Source organism: Balaenoptera acutorostrata, chromosome 4 (assembly GCF_949987535.1).
Source record: "Balaenoptera acutorostrata chromosome 4, mBalAcu1.1, whole genome shotgun sequence".
NCBI lineage: Eukaryota > Metazoa > Chordata > Mammalia > Artiodactyla > Balaenopteridae > Balaenoptera > Balaenoptera acutorostrata.
Genome location: NC_080067.1, coordinates 71,315,060 through 71,329,412, shown reverse-complemented (window position 1 = coordinate 71,329,412; position 14,353 = coordinate 71,315,060). Strand labels below are relative to the sequence as shown.

Sequence of the window (14,353 nt, the reverse complement as noted above, 5' to 3'; positions counted from 1 at the left end):
AAATCTGGGGTGACATATGCAAATGCCGCAGGTCTGGCCCAAGCCGAGGAGACAGTGCAAAGTGGGGACACTGAGATAATGGTCTGACAAAGAAAAGAACCAGGGTTGTTTCTAGCAGTTACAGACTATTAAGGAGATTGGAAACGAAACCGTTTAATGTGCACCAACTATGCACTAAGTAGCATACACAATTGGCACTTTAAATACGTCATGCTGCTTTGTGAGCACAGAAGAATCTGTAAGATAGGTGCTACTGGCACAATATTTTTCAGATATGGAAACCAGTTTAAAAATGATTAAACAACTTAAGTAAGACAATGCAGCTAATATATGACAGTCTCCCTACTCCAATTCCGCTTTATCAGGGACACATAGTTTTTTGAGGCAGGAGCCCGATGTGTCCCCCTTTGCCTGGCAACGTATCAGTAAAAAGCTATCCTTTTAAAAAAAAAAAAAAATTCCGCTTATCTCGTTGCTTTCCCCCGATGAAAACTACTTCTTACTATAGACTTTCAATAAAAGTTAAATAATTGATAAGAAACACTTTGAAAGCACCAAAAGTAAAAAAAAAAAACAAAAATATTGAAATCCAAAAGGAACCGTGGAGTTGGGAATAGTATTAACATTCGGGCCAGTGACAGTCTCAATGACCAAAGCCGGCCTTCCTTGTTTTGGCTGCAGGGCTGCTAATGAGTTTGACCATCCTTTTAAGTCTCCCATTTCCATTAATTTTTAGGAATGTTAAGGTGGGCTCTAAGGGAACCTGTCATCTTCTATAAAATGTACTGCCGAGCTTGGTTTTATAAAAAGACTACTTTGGTGGGGGGAGGAGACGGATGCTCTGGAAAAGGGCTTTCTGCCAGACAGAAAGTATTGACTGAGGTTTTCTGTCTGATCCTGTCAGTCTCACAGTAATGCTGTGTATTGGCTCACTGTTCTTAATACAAATGTTATTCATAACTGCAGAGACACACTGTCTGAGCCAAGTAATACTGATTTATGCAACTTTTCAGGACACAGCGTGACTCAATAGGAGATGTAGACCCTGAAATTTAACTAAAACAACAACATCAAGGCTCAAGTCTCCAAATTTTGACCTATTTTCCCCAATCTCTTTCTGGGACAGGATAGAGGTTGCAAAAAGCAGAGAATACATGCCTAAAAGTTGTATGGACTGATTTGGAGGCAGAGACTGTGTGGAGAGGTGGAGGGGACACACTGGGCCAGAGTCTGAGGTGCCTTAGATGTCCCTCCCATGGCTACCCCTGGCTCCGTGGCCCTGGAAGAGTCTGTCCCCTCTCTGGGTCTTGCCATCTCATCTGCACAGCAAAGAGCTCAAGTAAGAACATGCAAACATTTCCACCAAAGCAGCCCTAACTGCTAAAGAGAGCGAAGAGTTAGAGGTATAGTAGCACAGCATTAATTAAAAACTTGTGTTCTGGGCTTCCCTGGTGGCGCAGTAGTTGAGAATCCGCCTGCCAATGCAGGGGACACGGGTTCGAGCCCTGGTCCCGGAAGATCCCACATGCCGCGGAGCGGCTGGGCCCGTGAGCCACAATTACTGAGCCTGTGCGTCTGGAGCCTGTGCTCCGCAACAAGAGAGGCCGCGATAGTGAGAGGCCCGCGCACCGTGATGAAGAGTGGCCCCCGCTTGCCACAACTAGAGAAAGCCCTCACACAGAAACAAAGACCCAACACAGCCATAAATAAAAAATAATAAATAAAATTTAAAAAAAAAAAAAAAAAACTTGTGTTCTTCCTCTGAAAAGCCATGCCAGTTTTTCATTCTGTGTGATTACATATCAATGCTTACATTCAGATTTTAAATGGAGTTCTCCCCCAAAAAAGTCTTCAAGTAAAATTGATCCACAGAGGTGCACTGAGAATATGCACTTTAGCCCTTGCCATGTAAGCTTGGGTGCCTGTGGCAGGTAGCGCCCAGAGGGTCCCCTGTAACTCCACCTCCTGTGCTTCAGGCCCTTGTGCAGTCCCTCCCCTTGACTGGGCTGGATCTAGTGACTTGCTTTTAGCAAGAAGAACGAGGCAGAGGAAATGGTGTGTCACTTCCAGGATTAGGTTACAAAAAGGCTGTCGATGTGGCTTGATCTGAGGGATTGTGTCTTGCTCACTTGCTCTGAGGGAAGCCAGCTGCCATGTTGTGAGCTGCCTATGGAGAAGCCCACAAGGCAAGCAACTGAGGGCAGCCTCCAGCCAACAGTCTGCGAGGAACTGAGGCCCCCAGTCCAACAACCCATGGGGAACTGGATCCTGCCAACGACGTGATTGAGCTTGGTGGTGGGTCCTCCCCCAGTGGAACATTCAGATGAGACTGTAACCTCAGGACGGAACTGGAGGTACCCATCTAAGCTGTTCCCAGATTCCTGACTCACAGAACCTGTGAGATAATCAATGTTTCTTTTTTTAATGTGCTAAGTTTGGGGTAACTGGTTATGCAGCAATAGATAGAGAAGACGGCATTCCAATCTGAGAGGTCCAGTCCTGGATTATTTTAAAGGCCCCTACCAACACCACCATTTTTTTGAGGCTTAGGGAGTAGACCAAAAGAGACTGGCTATCAGGAACTCTTGAAAGTAACCTGTGTCCCACAGAATGTAGAGATGCTTGCTGGCTTGGTAACATATACCCAGGCATGCTCTGGCCACCTGGAGGTGACCATGGAAATAATATCAGTGCAGGTCAAAATCAACATGATGTTTTCGGCAGCAGTACAGTGATGGGAAATAAACCAGAGACTGAAGCACATGTGGAAGGTGAAAGGCTCCTTGCCTGCTCAGCTGTGTTCTGCCATCAGCTACACCACCATCAGAACCTGTCCAGCCAAACTGCAGCTCCATGGTTCACTGAGAAGTTCTGAGGTCAGACTCCCTCCTCCTAGAAACCTTCCCCAATGTTCCCAATTCTTTCCACTCCCCCATCCTTTCATCTAAGCCCCTTGAGAACTAAAGCTATAACTTAATTACCTCGATTTCCCAAGCACCTAATACAAGACCTGGTGATCAGAGGGAGACCTTCAAGATGGCAGAGGAGTAAGACGTGGAGATCACCTTCCTCCCCACAAATACATCAGAAATACATCTACATGTGGAACAACTCCTACAGAACACCTACTGAATGCTGGCAGAAGACCTCAGACTTCACAAAAGGGAAAAAATTCCCCACATACCTGGGTAAGGCAAAAAAAAAAAAAGAAAAAACAGACACAAAAGAATAGGGCCGGGACCTGCACCTCTAGGAGGGAGTTGTGATGGGGGAAAAGTTTCCACACACTAGGAAGCCCCTTCACTGGCGGAGATGGGGGGTGGTGGGGTGGAAGCTTCGGAGCCACAGAGGAGAGCACAGCCACAGGGGTGCGGAGGGCAAAGTGGAGAGATTCCCACACAGAGGAAGGGTACCGACCAGCACTCACCAGCCTGAGAGGCTTGTCTGCTCCCCCGCCGGGGCAGGCGGGGGCTGGGAGCTGAGGCTCGGGCTTCAGAGGTCAGATCCCAGGGAGAGGACTGGGGTTGGCTGCGTGAACACAGCCTGAAGGGGGCTAGTGCGCCACAGCTAGCCGGGAGGGGGTCCGGGAAAAAGTCTGGAACTGCCTAAGAGGCAAGAGGCCATTGTTTCGGGGTGTGCGAGGAGAGAGGATTCACAGCACCACCTAAACGAGCTCCAGAGACTGGCGTGAGCCATGGCTATCAGCGCGGACCCCAGAGACAGGCACGAGATGCTAAAGCTGCTACTGCAGCCACCAGGAAGCCTGTGTGCAAACACAGGTCACTATCCACACCTCCCCTCCCGGGAGCCTCCGCAGCCCGCCACTGCCAGGGTCCTGTGATCCAGGGACAACTTCCCTAGGAGAACGCACGGCGTGCCTCAGGCTGGTGCAACATCACACCGGCCTCTGCCATCACCGGCTCGCCCCACATTCCATACCCCTACCTCCCCCCCAGCCTGGGTAAGCCAGAGCCCCCGAATCAGCTGCTCCTTTAACCCCGTCCTGTCTGAGAGAAGAACAGACACCCTCAGGCGACCTACACACCAAGGCTGGGCCAAATCCAAAGCTGAACCCCGGGAGCGGTACGAACAAAGAAGAGAATGGGAAATTTCTCCCAGCAGCCTCAGGAGCAGCGGATTAAATCTCCACAATCAACGTGATGTACCCTGCATCTGTGGAATACCTGAATAGACAACGAAGCATCCGAAAACGGACGAAGTGGACTTTGGGAGCAACTGTTGACTTGGGGTTTGTTTTCTGCATCTAATTTGTTTCTGGTTTTATGTTTATCTTACTTTAGTATTTAGAGTTTATTATCATTGGTAGATTTGTTTATTGATTTGGTTGCTCTCTTCCTTTTTTGTATAATATATAGAGATATATAATATTTTTCCTTTTTCTCTTTTTGTGAGGGTGTATGTGTATGCTTCTTTGTGTGATTTTGTCTGTATAGCTTTGCTTTTACCATTTGTCCTAGGGTTCTGTCTGTCCATTTTTGTTTGTTTTTTAGTATAGTTCTTAGTGCTTGCTATCATTGGTGGATTTGTTTTTTTGGTTTGGTTGATCTTTCCTTCTTTCCTTTCTTTTTTTATTACTTTTTAATTTTTTTACTTTTAATAATTTTTTTTATTTTTTGTTTTAATAACTTTTTTATTATATTTTATTTTTTTCTTTCTTTCTTTCTTTCTAACTGAGGCAGAAGAAGGGATAAGTGACCAGGAAGATAAAATAGTGGAAATAACTATTGCAGAGCAGAAGAAAGAAAAAAGAATGAAAAGAACTGAGGACAGTCTCAGAGACCTCTGGGACAACATTAAATGCACCAACATTCGAACTATAGGTGTCGCAAAAGAAGAAGAGAAAAAGAAGGGGACTGAGAAAATATTTGAAGACATTATAGTTGAAAACTTCTCTAATATGGGAAAGGATATAGTTAATCAAGTCCAGGAAGCACAGAGAGTCCCACACAGGATAAATCCAAGGAGAAACATGCCAAGACACATATTAATCAAACTATCAAAAATTAAATACAAAGAAAAATATTAAAAGCAACAAGGGAAAAACAACAAATAACATACGAGGGAATCCCCATAAGGTTAACAGCTGATCTTTCAGCAGAAACTCTGCAAGCCAGAAGGGAGTGGCAGGACATATTTCAAGTGATGAAGGAGAAAAACCTAAAACCAAGGTTACTCGACCCAGTAAGGATCTCATTCAGATTTGATGGAGAAATTAAAACCTTTACAGACAAGCAAAATCTAAGAGAATTCAGCACCACCAAACCAGCTTTACAACAAATGCTAAAGGAACTTCTCTAGGCAGGAAACACAAGAGAAGGAAAAGACCTACAATAACAAACCCAAAACAATTAAGAAAATGGTAATAGGAACATACATATCAATAACTACCTTAAATGTCAATGGATTAAATGCTCCAACCAAAAGACATAGACTGGGGCTGAATGGATACAAAAACAAGACCCATACATATGCTGTCTGCAAGAGACCCACTTCAGTCCTAGGGACACATACAGACTGAAAGTGAGGGGATGGAAAAAGATATTCCATGCAAATGGAAATCAAAAGAAAGCTGGAGTAGCAATTCTCATATCAGACAAAACAGACTTTAAAATTAAGACTATTACAAGAGACAAAGAAGGACACTACATAATGATCAAGGGGTCAATCCAAGATGAAGATATAACAATTGTAAACATTTATGCACCCAACATAGGAGCACCTCAATACATAAGGCAAATGATAACAGCCATAAAAGGGGAAATCAACAGTAACACAATCATAGTAGGGACCTTTAACACCCCACTTTCACCAATGGACAGATCATCCAAAATGAAAATAAATAAGGAAACACAAGCTTTAAATGATGCATTAAACAAGATGGACTTAATTGATATTTACAGGATATTCCATCCAAAAAAAACAGAATACACTTTCTTCTCAAGTGTTCATGGAACTATCCTCCAGGATAGATCATATCTTGGGTCACAAATCAAGCCTCGGTAAATTTAAGAAAATTGAAAGCGTATCAAGTATCTTTTCCGACCACAACACTATGAGACTAGATATCAATTACAGGAAAAAATCTGTAAAAACTACAAACACATGGAGGCTAAACAATACACTACTAAATAACCAAGAGATCACTGAAGAAATCAAAGAGGAAATCAAAAAATACCTGGAAACAAATGACAATGAAAACAGGACAACACAAAACCTATGGGATGCAGCAAAAGCAGTTCTAAGAGGGAAGTTTATAGCAATACAATCCTACCTCAAGAAACAACAAACATCTCAAATAAACAACCTAACCTTACACCTAAACCAATTAGAGAAAGAAGAACAAAAAAACCCTGAAGTTAGCAGAAGGAAAGAAATCATAAAGATCAGATCAGAAATAAATGAAAAAGAAATGAAGGAAACAATAGCAAAGATCAATAAAACTAAAAGCTGCTTCTTTGAGAAGATAAACAAAATTGATAAACCATTAGCCAGACTCATCAAGAAAAAAAGGGAGAAGACTCAAATCAATAGAATTAGAAATGAAAAAGGAGAAGTAACAACTGACACTGCAGAAATGCAAAGGATTATAAGAGACTACTACAAACAACTATATGCCAATAAAATGGACAACCTGGAAGAAATGGACAAATTCTTAGAAAAGCACAACCTTCCGAGAGTGAACCAGGAAGAAATAGAAAATATAAACAGACCAATCACAAACACTGACATTGAGACTGTGATTTTAAATCTTCCAACAAACAAAAGCCCAGGACCAGATGGCTTCACAGGCAAATTCTATCAAACATTTAGAGAAGAGCTAACACCTATCCTTCTCAAACTCTTCCAAAATATAGCAGAGGGAGGAACACTCCCAAACTCATTCTATGAGGCCACCATCACCCTGATACCAAAACCAGACAAAGATGTCACAAAGAAAGAAAACTACAGGCCAATATCACTGATGAACAGAGGTGCAAAAATCCTCAACAAAATACTAGCAAACAGAATCCAACAGCACAGTAAAAGGATCATACACCGTGATCAAGTGGGGTTTATCCCAGGAATACAAGGATTCTTCAGTACATGCAAATCAATCAATGTGATACACCATATTAACAAACTGAAGAGTAAAAACCATATGATCATCTGAATAGATGCAGAAAGAGCTGTTGACAAAATTCAACACCCATTTATGATAAAAACCCTCCAGAAAGTAGGCATAGAGGGAACTCACCTCAACATAATAAAGGCCATATATGACAAACCTACAGCCAACATCAGTCTCAGTGGTGAAAAACTGAAACCATTTCCTCTAAGATCAGGAACAAGACAAGGCTGTCCACTCTCACCACTATTATTCAACATAATTTTGGAAGTTTTAGCCACAGTAATCAGAAAAGAAAAAGATATAAAAGGAATCCAAATCAGAAAACAAGAAGTAAAGCTACCACTGTTTGCAGATGACATGATACTATACATAGAGAATCCTAAAGATGCTACCAGAAAACTACTAGAGCTAATCAATGAATTTGGTAAACTAGCAGGATACAAAATTAATACACAGAAATCTCTTGCATTCCTATACACTAATGATGAAAAATCTGACAGAGGAATTAATGAAACACTCCCATTTACCACTGCAACAAAAAGAATAAAATACCTAGGAATAAACCTACCTAAGGAGACAAAAGATCGGTATGCAGAAAACTAAAAGACACTGATGAAAGAAATTAAATATTATACCAATAGATGGAGAGATATACCATGTCCTTGGATTGGAAGAATCAACATTGTGAAAATGACTGTACTACCCAAAGCAATCTACAGATTCAATGCAATCCCTATCAAACTACCAGTGGCATTTTTCACAGAACTAGAACAAAAAATTTCACAGTTTGTATGGAAACAAAAAAGACCCCGAAGAGCCAAAGCAAAGAAAGAAAAATAGAGCTGGAGGAATCAGGCTCCCGGACTTCAGAGTATACTACAAAGCTACAGTAATCAAGACAGTATGGTACTGGCACAAAAATAGAAATATAGATTAATGGAACAGGATAGAAAGCCCAGAGATAAACCCATGCACCTATGGTCACCTTATTTTTGATAAAGGAGGCAAGATTATAGAGTGGAGAAAAGACACCCTCTTCAATAAGCAGTGCTGTGTAAACTGGACAGCTACATGTAAAAGAATGAAATTAGTACACTCCCTAACGCCATACACAAAAATAAACTCAAAATGGTTTAAAGACCTAAATGTAAGACCAGACACTATAAAACTCTTAGAGGAAAATGAAAACATAGGCAGAACACTCTATGACATAAATCACAGCAATATCCTTTTTGACCCACCTTCTAGAGAAATGGAAATAAAAATAAACAAATGGGACCTAATGAAACTTAAAAGCTTTTGCACAGCAAAGGAAACTACAAACAAGACGAAAAGACAGCCCTCAGAATGGGAGAAAATATTTGCCAATGAAGCAACTGACAAAGGATTAATCTCCAAAATATACAAGCAGCTCATGCAGCTCAATATCAAAGAAACAAACAACCCAATCCAAAAATGGGCAGAAGACCTGAATAGACATTTCTCCAAAGAAGATATACAGATTGCCAACAGACACACGAAAGGATGCTCAGCATCACTAATCATTAGAGAAATGCAAATCAAAACTACAATGAGGTATCACCTCACATCGGTCAGAATGGCCATCATCAAAAAATCTACAAACAATAAGTGCTGGAGAGGGTGTGGAGAAAAGGGAACACTCTTGCACTGTTGGTGGGAAGGTAAATTGATACAGCTATGGAGAACAGTATGGAGGTTCCTGAAAAAACTACAAATAGAACTACCATACGACCCAGCAATCCCACTACTGGGCATATACTCTGAGAAAACCATAATTCAAAAAGAGTCATGTACCACAATGTTCATTGCAGCTCTATTTACAATAGCCAGGACATGGAAGCAACCTAAGTGTCCATCGACAGAAGAATGGATAAAGAAGATGTGGCACATATATACAATGGAATATTACTCAGTTAAACTGAAATGAAATTGAGTTATTTGTAGTGAGGTGGATGGACCTAGAGTCTGTCTTACAGAGTGAGGTAAGTCAGAAAGAGAAAAACAAATACCGTATGCTAACACATATATACGGAATCTAAAAAACAAAAAAACAAAAATGGTTCTGAAGAACCTAGGGGCAGGACAGGAATAAAAACGCAGACGGAGAGAATGGACTTGAGGACACGGGGAGGGGGAAGGGTAAGCTGGGACGAAGTGAGAGAGTGGCATGGACATATGTACACTACCAAATGTAAAATAGATAGCTAGTGGGAAGAAGCCACATAACACAGGGAGATCAGCTCTGTGCTTTGTGACCACCTAGAGGGGTGGGATAGGGAGGGTGGGAGGGAGATGCAAGAGGGAGGAGATATGGGGATATATGTATATGTATAGCTGATTCACTTTGTTATAAAGCAGAAACTAACACACCATTGTAAAGCAATTATACTCCAATAAAGATGTTAAAAAAAAAAAAAAGACCTGGTGATCAATGAATGTGTGTTGTAAACAATAGCTTTCTAATGTGTATTTCCCTCTTATGTATGTCTTTCTCTCCAACTAGACTATAAGCTTCTCATGGTTAGGCACTATGCCTAATTCACCGTGGTGTCCTAAATATCCTGAGTTTTGGTGACTTCCAGATAAACACTGGGATCAGGGCAGAGAGCAAGCACACGCCCTGTGAACCAGGAGTAAATATTTGGCAGCAATCTACACAGGACTCATGGGGCTCTCCATCCATTCACCATCAGCCCCCCTCCACCACACTGTAGCCCAATGGGGGAGAACCTGAGAACTCCTGACAACCTAGGGCTCTGCCCAAGGTAGAGTAGAAGTGTGTCCACTCTGCTGAGGTCAGGAAATAGAAGCATGTGGAATTAGGAGGAAAGAAACAAAAGAAAGAGCCAGCTCCACCTTCTACTTACATGGACAGCAAAACATCTCCGACAACACATCCCTTGGTTACAGAACAGCCTCAGGGCCTCAGGAGTCTGGATGAGTCCCTGCTCAGACCCAACAAATCCTTTTGTAACTTTTGAAGCAGTAACATAAAAGCATTAAAGCTGGCTACACAGATGGTCACACGTGCCCAGAAATCACCTGACTGACAGACTGGAGGGAGTCAAGACCTTCACCTCTGACGGAAGTGACCAATGCTTTGCTTCCGGCGGAGAGTAATACCTGATTCTTCTGAGGACCAAAGAGGAAATATTAAAACTGAAAGCCCTTGGCTACCATCAACAATTGTATGCTAGTATCAACAGAGGGAAATAATTTCCTTCCTGACTCCCACTAGGCCAGTCACGCCTAGAGCAGAAGGTGTGATTATCTAATCAAACAACGCAAGTCCCAAATGGCTAGACTGTAGCTTCTAGGGAATTTCTCAAAGCGCTGAGACTTCCTCAGTCTCTGAATCTACCTCCCTCCACCTCCTGCCGCCTAGAGCAAAAACAAATATGGAAAGTAATCATGATACACAACTTCATCTCAACTTCAACCATGATCATTAAGCTAGGTTCCAGATCTAGCTCCTTTCCAAGTCGGAGGACAAATTACTGCCCATCCAGTCCTGGGGATGATGGGGGTACAGAGTTGGAAGGAAGGGCACACACTGAGCATATACTATGCACCAGGAACAGTGCAGGGGATTGCACATTACATTGTCTTATGTTTCTTTATATTTAAGATCAATATTTTTCTTTATAGTCAATGTCTTATTTTTCTTTATACTCTTTATGTTGAAACTAAAGAAGAAAACAACTGTAACGATCTATCACGTATGGACCACACTTTACAGTTTGCAAAACAAGTTGGCATCTATCAACCCACTTGCTCTAAACAAACACGAGTCGTGGGCAGGACAACGATTATTATTCCTCATTCTCTGATCAGGGGAATGAAGGTGGAGGGATGTTGTTTTCTAGGGTTGCACATCTAATATTTGGCGGGTCTTCTGATACCCCATGCCACCATACTCGCTGCCTTTTTATGCACTCGCAAACTTCTTAAGGCGTGCTGGTCCCAGAAGCCTATTTCTGTCCAGTTATTTGTTTCACTGTCATACAACCACGCAGTTCAGCCTCATCTGTGCTAGAATTCCTAAAGCTTTCCAACAGAGAATTGGTCAGCACCTGACAGAACACCCTCAGGAAAAGGGCCAGTCACTACCTTTGGATTTAGTCTTTCTACCCAGGAAAATACACTGTGCACCTATTATGTGCCAGAGGTCCTACTAGCCTGTGGAGCTACACACATGAGCAGGAGATGCTGCCCCTCTTCTGACTGCATTTTATATTCTTAAAGGTCATTGTCATGTGTGCCCTGCATCCTGCCTTTTCCGGGTCTCATCCCTGTAACAGTGGGACATCATTTCTGGTCCTCTCAGAATCCTAGTGTGGAGAGGCCAGTTGGCTAACGTCCCTTTCAGAGGAGGAGGCAAGGACTAAAGTCCCATACCCTAGGAGAGCCCCAACAGGAGGGTAAACAAAAGGTTCATGGTCACCCACAAAGCCTTAGTGCTCTCTCTGCCCCCTATCAGCACTCACATACTCTTTGGAGGAACCACCTCTTCTCCACTGTGGAGCTGCCATAAGCTTCCAGGTGACAGCAGGCAGCCAGCTCGTGACCAAGAGGGGAAACATCCTGCGGATGAAGCCAACACACACACAAGAGGGCAGAGCAAGGAGCACTGCAGAGAAACAGAGCCCAGGTCCTGCTCAAACTGAGCCTAAGGGCCACCTTACCTCGGGACTTGCCGGCTTCTGGCAGGGTCACCGCCCCCCCCCCCCCCCCCACACGTTGTTCTCTCTGTACTGCAGCCTGAGGCTGCATCAGTGTTTTGGAAGACAAAAGCCACTGCTGGCTCATAATTAGCTTATGGACAACAGACACTTCTGAGTTTCTTCCAACGCGCTCCTGGTAAGGTGCTCTCTCCCATTCTGTCATGACACACTCGATTTTTTGTTTGAATCCAAGTACAAGGCTTCATATTCATCACAATTTAATTTTAAGTACTGAAAAAACTCAGGCAGTAGAGCGGAGAACAAAGATTTACATCTGATGCTCAAAGCGTATGCTTGGGGCAAGACATCTCAGACCATGTTTGAAATGTTAACAGACTAAAATGTTTAAGAGTCCAAGCAGTGGTTTCCAGCCTTTCATCTTATGCAGATCCATAGGTGCAAAGAAAACCCGGTGTTCTTTTAAGATACATTGATTAAGAAAACAAAGGGTGACAAAATGTAACTGTAAACTCAGACATACTTTTAAATGAAATTAGGTTTTATGGACCACTACAGCATCTGCTCCCTTTTGAAAAACTACACCATGATCATGGCAACGCATATTATTTATCTGGTAAAAAGCCAGAGGCGGGGCATATAGGGACTGGCCCTGGAGATGGAGAGCACAAATCTAGAATTCTAAATAGAAGCCTTTCCCAGAATCCCCCAGCTATTTTCCTCATATCCCCCTACAGCCCAGGGTATCCCATATCATCGATTCTTTTCTAGAATACGATGTTCTACCTGCTATAAACACAGAGGAATTCCAAAACACAAGGGAAAGTTTCCCTTACCTGCTCACCATTCTCCTTTCTGAGTGTGCAACAGGGTTCCAGGAGTCAAACTCAGATCCCTGTGGAGCCCGTGCAGGCCCTTTAAGACACAGGTGCACACCCTTGACTAAGCAAATTTAGCTTCCCCTACCTCAAAGGGTTGATGTGAAAATACAATAAGATCACAGAAGAAGCCTCTTGCACCAGGGTGAGCAAGAGCAGCTCAATACTATGACTTCTTTTCCTCAGAAACGCCCATAACACTGTTCACTGACACTTTCTTTCTGGTCCTTCAATTTCAAGAACACTTCCCTCCATGACAAAGGAGAAAGAAGGAAGCAATGCAATTACTGGCAATCTAAAATCCTCATTCGTCCAAATCTTCTTCCAATTTCTCTTCCTGCCACCTTCCAAGAGCTGAGTCCTGCCTTTGCTTTGCCACACATTTTATTAGCATTATTATATCCTGTCCATTGCCAATGAAATCGGCTCAAGAAGACAGGAAGAATATTTTTTTTCTTCTTAGTTCTTAGTCCATCCTAGTTACCAGTGCCCATGCTTTAAATGGAAACCACTGATTTTTAAAACTCATTAAAATATGCACATTGATTATAAAAGGAAAAAGTTTTCTTCTTTGCATAGGACTCACCAACTGAGGAAAAATATCTTCCCTCCGATGAGTGCCCTGTAGAACAACGGAGAAAGCACTAAACTGGAATCAGGTGACTGGATTCTGTCTTCAGTTCTGTTTCCTCAATGTTCCCACCTGTGGAAATGGGAGAAGGAGGTTGCTTATGAATCTCTAGGATCTTACCAGCTGTAGAACTTTCCAAGTTTATGAACTTACTGGGTAAACCATACTGGGAATACCAGGCTTGAAACCCGCAAATCTAGTGGCTGACCTCTGTATCTCCTAAGCTGCCAGTCAGCTCCTGGCACTTCTATTTCACTAATGTGCCTTAGAATGATGAGGAAAGAGAATGCTGGTACCCCAGTGTTCATACCTCAGCTTTTGGGGGGAATATAGCTTCATCATAATATCAGAAGTGAAAGAGATAGATCAATTAGATACTCACATTTTAAGCAAGAAAAAACTAACAGCAAAATCTGAACTACAATAAATAAAAAGAGACAAGGAATATGAGTTTGGAGATAGATTTCTAACTATGGGATCTAGTGGCCACTGTGAACCTTAGTTTCCTTGCCCAAAAAATGAGAGCCAGTGAGCAGGAGAGGGCTGGACAACCTTGAGGCTTCCTGGGAAGTCCTCATTACTGGCTTTATTTCATTAAGAACTATCAGTATGGGCTTCCCTGGTGGCGCAGTGGTTGAGAGTCTGTCTGCCAATGCAGGGGACACAGGTTCAAGCCCTGGTCTGGGAAGATCCCACGTGCCGCAGAGCAGCTGGGCCCGTGAGCCACAACTACTGAGCCTGAGCGTCTGGAGCCTGTGCTCCGCAACAAGAGAGGCCGCGATAGTGAGAGGTCCGCGCACCGCGATGAAGAGTGGCCCCCGCATGCCACAACTAGAGAAAGCCCTCGCACAGAAACGAAGACCCAACACAGCCATAAATAAATAAATAAAAACAAATACTTTAAAAAAAAAAAAAAAAGAACTATCAGTATTTTGGATTCTTCAATATATATTCCAACAGACAAGTATTCAGGGTAGCTGGTTGTTACAAAATGTGTCTTTTGTAGACACAG

The 14,353-nt window shown here is 42.7% G+C and overlaps 1 protein-coding gene across 3 annotated transcripts in view; it reads right to left on the bottom strand.

The window, feature by feature from the left end:
• The window catches only part of LPP (LIM domain containing preferred translocation partner in lipoma), a 711,048-nt gene that overhangs the window by 627,299 nt on the left and 69,396 nt on the right, over positions 1-14,353 (bottom strand). For all 3 annotated transcript variants that reach the window (XM_057545523.1, XM_057545524.1, XM_007195224.2), the window contains exon 2: positions 13,297-13,413. The gene's annotated coding sequence lies outside the window, so the exon portion shown is untranslated. The remainder of the gene's footprint in view (positions 1-13,296; positions 13,414-14,353) is intronic.